This window comes from Lathyrus oleraceus, chromosome 5, assembly GCF_024323335.1.
Source record: "Lathyrus oleraceus cultivar Zhongwan6 chromosome 5, CAAS_Psat_ZW6_1.0, whole genome shotgun sequence".
In the NCBI taxonomy this organism is placed as follows: domain Eukaryota; kingdom Viridiplantae; phylum Streptophyta; class Magnoliopsida; order Fabales; family Fabaceae; genus Lathyrus; species Lathyrus oleraceus.
The window spans coordinates 212,864,533-212,873,905 of NC_066583.1; positions in this window are offsets into that span (position 1 = coordinate 212,864,533).

The following is a 9,373-nucleotide window of genomic DNA, read 5'->3' on the forward strand; positions in this document are numbered from 1 at the left end:
ATCAGTGAATGTGATGAAGTACTGAAAACCTCCTCTGGCTGGTATGTTCAGTGGTCCACATACATCAGTATGTATAAGGGCCAAAAGATCATTAGCTCTTTCACCTTTTCCTGTGAATGGAGACTTTGTCATCTTTCCAATTAAACAAGATCTGCATGTCTCATATGATTCATAATCAAAAGATTCCAAGAGTCCATCTTTATGGAGTTTGGAAATGCGCTTCTCATTTATGTGGCCTAATCGACAATGCCAAAGGTAAGTTGGATTTAACTCATTAGGTTTCATCCTTTTAGTATTAATGTTATAAATAGGCATTTCAAGATCAAGGACATATAGTCCATTGTTCATTTGTGCAGTAGCATAGAATATATCATTCAAATAAATTGAGCAACAATTGTTCTTTATTATAAATGAAAAACCAAACTTATCCAAACAAGAAACGGAAATAATATTCCTGCTAATTGCAGGTACATAATAACAGTTCTCTAACTGAATTATTAAACCACTAGGTAAAGTCAATACATGAGTTCCTACGGGTAAAGCAACAACCTTTGCTCCATTGCCAACTCGTAGGTCGACTTCACCTTTTGCCAAATCTCTACTCCTTTTTAGTCCCTGCACATTTGTACAAATGTGAGAACCGCATCCAGTATCTAATACCCATGATGCAGAAGTAGATAAATTAATTTCAATAACAAAAATACCTGAAGTTGAAGTCTCTACTCCATTCTTCTTATCTTTCAGGTACTTTGGGCAGTTTCTCTTCCAGTGTCCGGTCTTATCGCAATGGAAGCAGGTGCCTTCTTTTACTATGCCTCCACTAGGCTTAAAAGAAGCAGTAGTGCGTTTGGGTTTGACAACTTCCTTTCCTTTCCCTTTATCACCCTGCTTGGTGGGCCTTTTATTCTGTCCCTTTCCATTTCCGATCATCAGAATGGACTTCCCTTTTGACTTCAAATTCTGCTCAGCAGTTCTTAACGTTGCTAGCAGTTCAGGAAGAGATTTGTCCATATCATTCATATTGAAATTTAGGACAAATTGACTGAATCTATCTGACAACGATTGCAAGATCAAATCAGTCGCAAGTTCCTTTCCGAGGGGAAAACCCAATCTCTCAAGGTTTTCCACATACCCAATCATCTTGAGCACATGGGGACCTACAGGGGCTCCCTCAGCTAACTTGCCTTGAAAAAGGGCTTTTGAAACATCAAACCTCTCATGCTTGCTTGCTCTTGATAGAGCATCTTCAGGTGTTCGATCATATCGAACGCTGCCATGTTCTCATGTTGCTTCTGTAATTCTGAGTTCATGGTAGCTAGCATGAGACAAGCAGTTTCATTGGCATCATCGACATGCTTCCTATAAGCATCTCTTTCTGCTTTAGGTGCAGAACTAGGAGGTTCCTCTTCAGGAACAGGTTTCTCCAAGACATACAGTTTTTTATCATGTTTGAGGACAATCCTCAGGTTTCGGTGCCAATCCAGAAAATTTGTCCCAGACAATTTTTCTTTGTCAAGGATTGATCGCAAGATGTTGTTAGAGGTGTTTGCTGTCATGATACTCTACATAAGGATTAATGAAAATATAAGTATCATTGACATATTTAATTAGGCCTTTAATTAAATATGCTCCCACTATTTTACTCAAAACAAATGACCCTCATCATTTGATTCGGAAAATCCCGTTGGAAGATTTTCTAGTGGGTCGAGATCCATATTTCACTTCGTTCTAAGTCCGCATAGGCGGATTACACAAAACTAGGTTATTTAAGTAGGAACTCCTTCCAGTTGTATCTCATACAACTCTCGAAAATTTCAGTTGGGTGAATAACTCCTTATTCCAATCCATCATATGGATCATTCCCAACTCTTGCTTCTAAACATATATAATATTATTATAATTAAGTTTGACCCATCGTTTTAGCAGTTGGATATTACAATTATCCCATCGCACCTTACCAATATAGAAAATGCACCTCGCGTAGGCGAAACCTACATTATCCGATACTAGTCTTGATGAGTGCTAAAACTTGGAAAGCAAACATATATAATATTATTATAATTTGTTTAGTTAAGTTTGACCCATTGTTTTAACAGTTGGATATTACAATTATCCCATCGCACCTTACTAATATAGAACATGCACCTCGCGTAGGCGAAACCTACATTATCCGATACTAGTCTTGATGAGTGTTAAAACTTGGAAAGCATAAACTTAATATTTAATTTGAGGGAATTGCAATTTTTCTGATCTCACCGGCTTATTTATCATATAAATCGTCTCTCACATGCATCAACATACATTCACATGCATCAACATACATACATACATAATGAAACAATTATGGCCCCTAGCGCAGTTGTTCTCCCAAGCCAATGAGAGAACCTAAGCTAACCTAATAACGATCTAAGCTTCCTCAAGCAAGATCTTCAAGGTTGTCCTCCTTTGGCATTGACTTCTTTGCTTTCTTCATATCATTACATTACATAAAAGAAACTCGTTTTACATACGAGGGAGTGAGATGAGAAAAGAAGTTACATTGAGAGATTAAAAGAGAGGCACGACACGCAGGTCGTATTTTAAAACCCAAAACAAAATAAAGGAAAACTAAGGCCATAACTGATCATCACAAGACAATAATAAACACATTATTATTATTATCAATTTTAATTATTTTAATCAATTAAAACCAAATTAAATCTCGACGACCGATCACATTACGCAGAGTTAGCCGAACGGGTGAATTTTGCCTTGCGTTAACCGGTTAACCAAATGCGTTAACCGGTTAACACTGTTTGAAATCTGTTCAATTTTTTTTCTGCCTTGCGTTAACTGGTTAACCAAACGCGTTAACCGTTTACTGTTTGAAAATCTCTTAGAAAACTGTATTCCTTCTTGCATTAACCGGTTAACCAAATGCGTTAACCGGTTAACACTGTTTGAAAAAGTGTTAGAAAGTTGTATTTCGTCTTGCGTTAACCGGTTAACCATATGCGTTAACCGGTTAACACTGTTCGAAAAAGAGTTAGAAAGCACAACTCTTGTGCAGTCACAACCCCAATCGCATAACTCTCTGACAACACAACCCTTGTGCCGTCACTAACCCTGATGCACCAATTTCAGACCGTCAAACACATCTCGATTGTTGATTCAGTATGATTGATCAACACGTCATTGCTTCACCATACTAATGTCGGATCAAGAAGCAAATGACCATTGATCGCTCAAAGGAAAACAACCATTGAGTGTTTGAATGAACGAAACGAGAACACTATATCATATATAATGTATTTTGCATCAGGATTACTTATATCATATATATAACTTGATTGATCTCAATTTAATCTTTGATTCATTCTGTTTTAATCGTATTAATATAAAAAATAAACAGTTATCAGATTCATGGTTTCGTAAGTGGCTCTGATACCACTGAAGGAGAATTGCCATCCAAGGCGCGGCGGAATTTAAAAATTTCTCCTTTAATGATCCTTACGAATGGGCATGATCAGTGATAGAATCGTTACCTCTTGTGGTGATCACGAACATGAACGATGACAACGTCTCTACTCATTCCACACGAACGGGTTCCTTCAGTCTCAGTGCTAGCTGCTACGAGTGAAGGCTTTGAGTGAGAGAGAGAGGGAAACAAAATTCCAATTAGAGTTACAATGCTTCTACCCAAGGGTTCTATTTATAGAACCACTTGTGTGGGCTTCAAGCTAAAAAGCCCACTTAAGTGTATTTTGGCCCATATCTCATAATATGCCAAAATCACTTAAGTATTTGGTACCTTACCATATTTCGTATTCTACTTAAGTACATCGTACCTTACGATGTTCTATAATTCACTTAAGGGCACCGTACATTACGGTATTCCTTAGTTACTCTATCTCTCATTAATCCGTCCTTTGTGTGTGACCCTATAGGTTTTCGCGGCGTTGGCAATTATATTAAATCACGTATTTAACATAATAAACAGTGAGCGGTATCTAGCAACACATCACTGCTACCCAAGACACGAATATGTCATGTGATCTGACAAGTCCTTCTGTGATAATAATTATGTGTATAATTACCCCTTTGCCCTTATGTCTATATTAAACACAAGGCATAGACCGTGTCATCCTTGTCCAGTTCAATATTGGACCCATAGACATTTATCCTGTTACGCAGGATGGGCAAATTTCATCTAGGACACTCATGTCCCTCAGCATGATTTGTGGAGTACCCATCAACTGTCTTTATGGTTATCCAGTTACGGACAATGTTGGATCAGCAATAAAGCACTCGACTCTACATCTAGGGTCCATAGTGGTTTCAGGTCGAAGAGTGGTATACACCATTATCACCATGAGAATAACTTATGACACTTTGCATAACATTCTATATAGTATTCTCATAGCGGGTCAATCCGGTATAAATATTACTCTTAATATTCATACCTATGTTTAAGACTTGATAACTCTTTATCCATGATCGATGAGATGTGATCATCAGTCTACAAACATAATAGTCTTAATGCTTTAATGTTATCCCACTTCACAATAAAGCTCGACTACGGATACTTTAAGAATAGTGTCCTTATATTTAATGTGATCTCATGATTAAGTCATACTTGATACATTAAACGGACTATCTATTCTAGGAACATTTATTAAACAAACATAATAAAGAAAAAGCCTTTTATTATTAATAAATAATTCGATACAAGTACCAAAAGTATTGGCCTCTAGGGCTTACACCAACAGTGTCGAGGAACGGAGTTCCATAGTGGGGCACCTAGATAACGTTGATAATTAAGTACATCCTTATCGAGGAATTGATAGAAGAGAATAAGTAAGCTTTTAAGGCATGTAGATAGGTATGTTCTTATGCCTTAGTGGATGGTCTCCTCTATCAAAGAAGATTCACGAACTCGTTACTAAAATGCCTAATTAGGGAGGAAGGAAAGTATGTCTTGAAAGATATTCTTGAAGGGGAGGCAGACTAACACCTACGTGAATGATTCCTAACAAAGAAGTCCATATAAGGAGGGATATTACTTGACAAAAATAAATTAGATTCCAAAGAACATGTGAAGAAATGTGATAAATATTGAAAGCATAACGACATGCACCTCACTCATCCCACGTAAATGAGCACACTCTAGTACCGATGGTCCTTTGCCTTATTGGTGGTGGTTATTTTGGGGTCTTTCCCTATAGCACCGAATCAAGCGAAGTATTTAAGTAATTTCATCTACCATTTTTCCAAATGGATAAAGGCTGAGACGCTAGCTAAGATAACTACAATAAATATCCTCTGCTTCTTCAAAAGAAATATCCTAACGAATTCAGTGTCCTAAAATTCATTGTAATAGACAATATAACACAATTCACTAGAAAAAGACTTTTTAGTATGTTTGAGGAACTATGTATTGTAAGACACTTAACTTTGGTTAAGCACCTATAAACCAACAACCAATCACAATCAACAAACATGGTTTTACGACACGGCCTTAAGCAAAAACATGATGACACGAATCAGAATCTAATTGAACAACTCTCTGACGTTATACGAGCTTATCATACCATTCCCTACTCATTCGTTGGTGAAAAATACTTTTTGAATCTCTTACGAGTTTGAGGCATTAATCCTAGTCTAGATAGGTGCATTAAGTTGAAGGACCATGCATCCCCAATCAATATAGGAAAATGAGGTAAGATGTAGAAATGAGTTAGACTTCCTTAAAAAAATGTTTTTATTGGGCTTATAATGAGAGATAATATAATTAAGCAAAGAATCAATGGCGTTAAAGTACAATAGAAATTTAGTCCCACGAGAATTCAACCCCGTAGATTTAGCCTTGTGATGAGCCAACATTAGAAAGAAGAGCAAAAATTTATGAAAGTTGGCTCCTAATTGGGAGGGACCATGATGAGCTGTAAACAACATAAGACAATGAACATATATGTTGGAAAAAAAAGTCTGGAAGAGAAACACCTATAACTTAGAATACAACTAAGTTTAAAAAGTTCTACATTTGAATGTAATAATCTTGATCCCATTAATGACTAAGTCGTTTAATAATAATGAAATAAAGTGTGTTTTTACTCAAGTTTCTTTCTACATAATTCATATGTAATAAATTCTAAGGCACAACATGGACACACGTTATACCCAATAGATATGAAATAAAAGAGACATTATCTATATCAAAGAGTAAAGGCGGAGTCCAAAGACCACTTATGATGTATTAAGAGTCTCAATTGCTGGCTAGCCACTACCGAAATGAAAGCCACCATCTCTAAGTGATCCACTATATCCTCTTTTTTTCAACCAGAAGAGGGGGTATATTAGACACACCATTGACCATTGACCTTATTTTATGAGAAAATACAAGAAAATATATTTGTGTGAAATACAAACGAGTCAGATATAAGAAAATAAACAATACCATACAACAACAAAAACAAATGTGTAAGGTTGTGTAGTATAAGGAAAATAACTATCCGAACAACAAAAAATAGTAAAACATTATAAAGTAAAAGAAAACCAGTTATGAACAACACGACATTGGTCTGACACCTTACTAGAGACAACAATCTATCAAGTTCTTTTCAGGAACCTCCCTGAACGTATCAAGTTCGACCCCAAGGTTTAGGATAAAAACTAATACAGAAGTTGAAATAAAACAAAACAAAACAAAATAAGCATGGAATTCACTTCACCAAGATTAGTTGTTGATACACAATTCTGAGTATAAATGTATCAATCCTTTATCTTGACTTTCTTGTCCATAAAACTATTTTTATCAAACCTACATACAAAGTCATGGATTCGAGCCACACATTCTTTGTATGTTTCATCAAATACATTATGATTTCCCTTTGATTTATTAAAGATGATCTGGTAACCAACAATAGAAAATATGGTTTACATGATTACATAATCTCTCCAAGATTCTCCATATTAACACTACTACAAACACCATTGTGGGCCTCGTCAGTTAGGGGACGTATAACGATGTATCTAAACTTTAATTTTTTTAGGGAGTTGGTGAAGTCCTTAAAAACTTATAGAAACTTCTTTAAATATATAAGCCTTTAAGGTTGGCTAGGTTTAGTGACCTCCCAAACCATTGAGAAAATGTTGGAGAAGATAAATACTAGTGTCAACATTTTCAAGTAATCACACACAACCTTGAAGGCCTAGTTGAAAGCCCAACAATTAGGGTGAAACTGGGAAGGTGTTACACCAAGGTGGCGCTAGAGCTTTCTCTCAAATGATGCAAGCGGAAGACATACCATTGACTCCATAAATAACATGTCATACATATGGATAATGTAACCTAGGTACGAGCTGCAAATCATGTCAAGGGCTAAAGGAAACACTACAATAGTTTAATCCCTTGAATCTCATCGTTTCCTTCTCATTCACTACAAGAAAAAAACATTTTTAGCTAGGGGTTAAACCCCTCACTAATGCAAAAACTCCTTCACAAAACAAAAATTTATGAGGGGAGATGCCCCCTAGCTAAACGTGGCATCGCAAATTATTTGCTAGGGGATAAGTTGCTCGCAAAAATGACTAGGGGATAAGCCCCTCGAAAAATGTAATCCATAAATTTAAGCCTGCTGCACTGGAGGCGTAGGAGCAGATCAGTGGCACAGTCATGTCAGTATTTTACTAGGGGTTAAGCCCCTGACAAATGCATATATCTTTTGGTATTTGTGAAGGGCAGAGCCCCTAGCGCAGTGTGCCGGTAATTTCCCAGGGGCTAAGTCCCAAGCAAACACATATACGTTTTGGTATTTGTGAGGAGTTAAGCCCCTTGCAAAGAAGCTTTTTTTTTTATTTAATTCATATTTTCTAAAAACACTTATAAATATTTACTTTTATAATTTAATTCATGTTTTTCAAATACACTTATAAGTATTTACAAATAATACGCTTATAAATATACTTTGTAAACATTAAAAATATATATTTTATTTTTAACATAAACTCTTAACAATATATATTCTATTTTTAATATTAACAATATCACACCAACAAAAATATTAACAGTATATATTAATAATATTAAGAGTGTATATTTATAATAACAATATAACATCAAAACTCTTTTTTATAAATACTATAATATAAATAACTCTTAGATTTTTTAAATATTATAACATAAAAAAATCTATAAATATTATAACAGTATAAATTTTATAAATATTAACAATGTATATTTTCGATTTGTTTTACAAACATTGAAAGTTTTACAATATCAACAAACACAAATATTAGATACATTTAAAAAAAAATTAAAAAATGTATCATAAATGGATGAGCGAATCAAACTACTATACACTTTAAATTTGAAGCTTCTTTGCTGCATAATTTGAAACCTTTAGATGAACAAAATGGTACATGAAATATAGAAAGTGAAGAATAAAAATGTGATTTGATAAATTTAAATTTAAAATAAATAGAAAATTTAATTTAAACGTAAAAGATTATCTTAAAATTGATTAGTGTTGTTGGAGGTTTGAAGGGAAAAGGAAAAAGTTGTTTGAAATTGTTCAAGGTTTGAAGAGAAATGAAAGAGTTGTTGGAAAAATGAAGAAGAGGAAAAAGTGTGTACTCAGTGTGGAAAAAATGGTTAGGTGGAAATATTTATGGCAGATTTTAGTTAGGGGTTGCCCCTCGCAAATGAGGAAACAATAATGACAGATTTTAGCTAGGGATTATCACTCACAAGTGAGGAAACAATAATGACATCTGCAGAAAACAGTCATGACGTTGACGTGATTTGACCTCACAGTCAAACTTTAACTAAGGGTTGCCCCTAACAAATGGAAGTAATATTTTGCTAGGGGTTAAATCCCTCACAAATATGCACATTTGTCCGTCCAATAAAAAGAGTAATGGCTCCATTTTATTGTGCGATGGGTGACCCCTCGCAATAATAAATTTCAAAAATAAAAAATTATCTCCATACTATTTACGAGGGGTAGCCTCTAACAATACTATTATTTTATTTTATTTTTATTTTCTGAGTTGCGAGGGGTTAAGCCCCAGCAACGTATTAATTTAGTGAGAGACTTAACTTCAGACATATTTCTCCTTGCAATATGAACTTTTTCTTGTAGTGATTCTTCTCACTAAATCTCAAACAAACTCTCTTAACAAATCCTTCTCATTACATTAAATCATCATCAACCACAACTTTATCTCATGGAAAAACCTAAATCCAAAAGCCCCTTCCTCCATCTACTTGGGTGTTTGCGACATTCACAACGAACCTAAAATCGAAACCCCCTTCCTATATCTACTTGGTTGTTTGCGACGGTCATGGTGATCTCTAAGTTTATTGATATTTCAGCAACGGTCCATTCCCTTG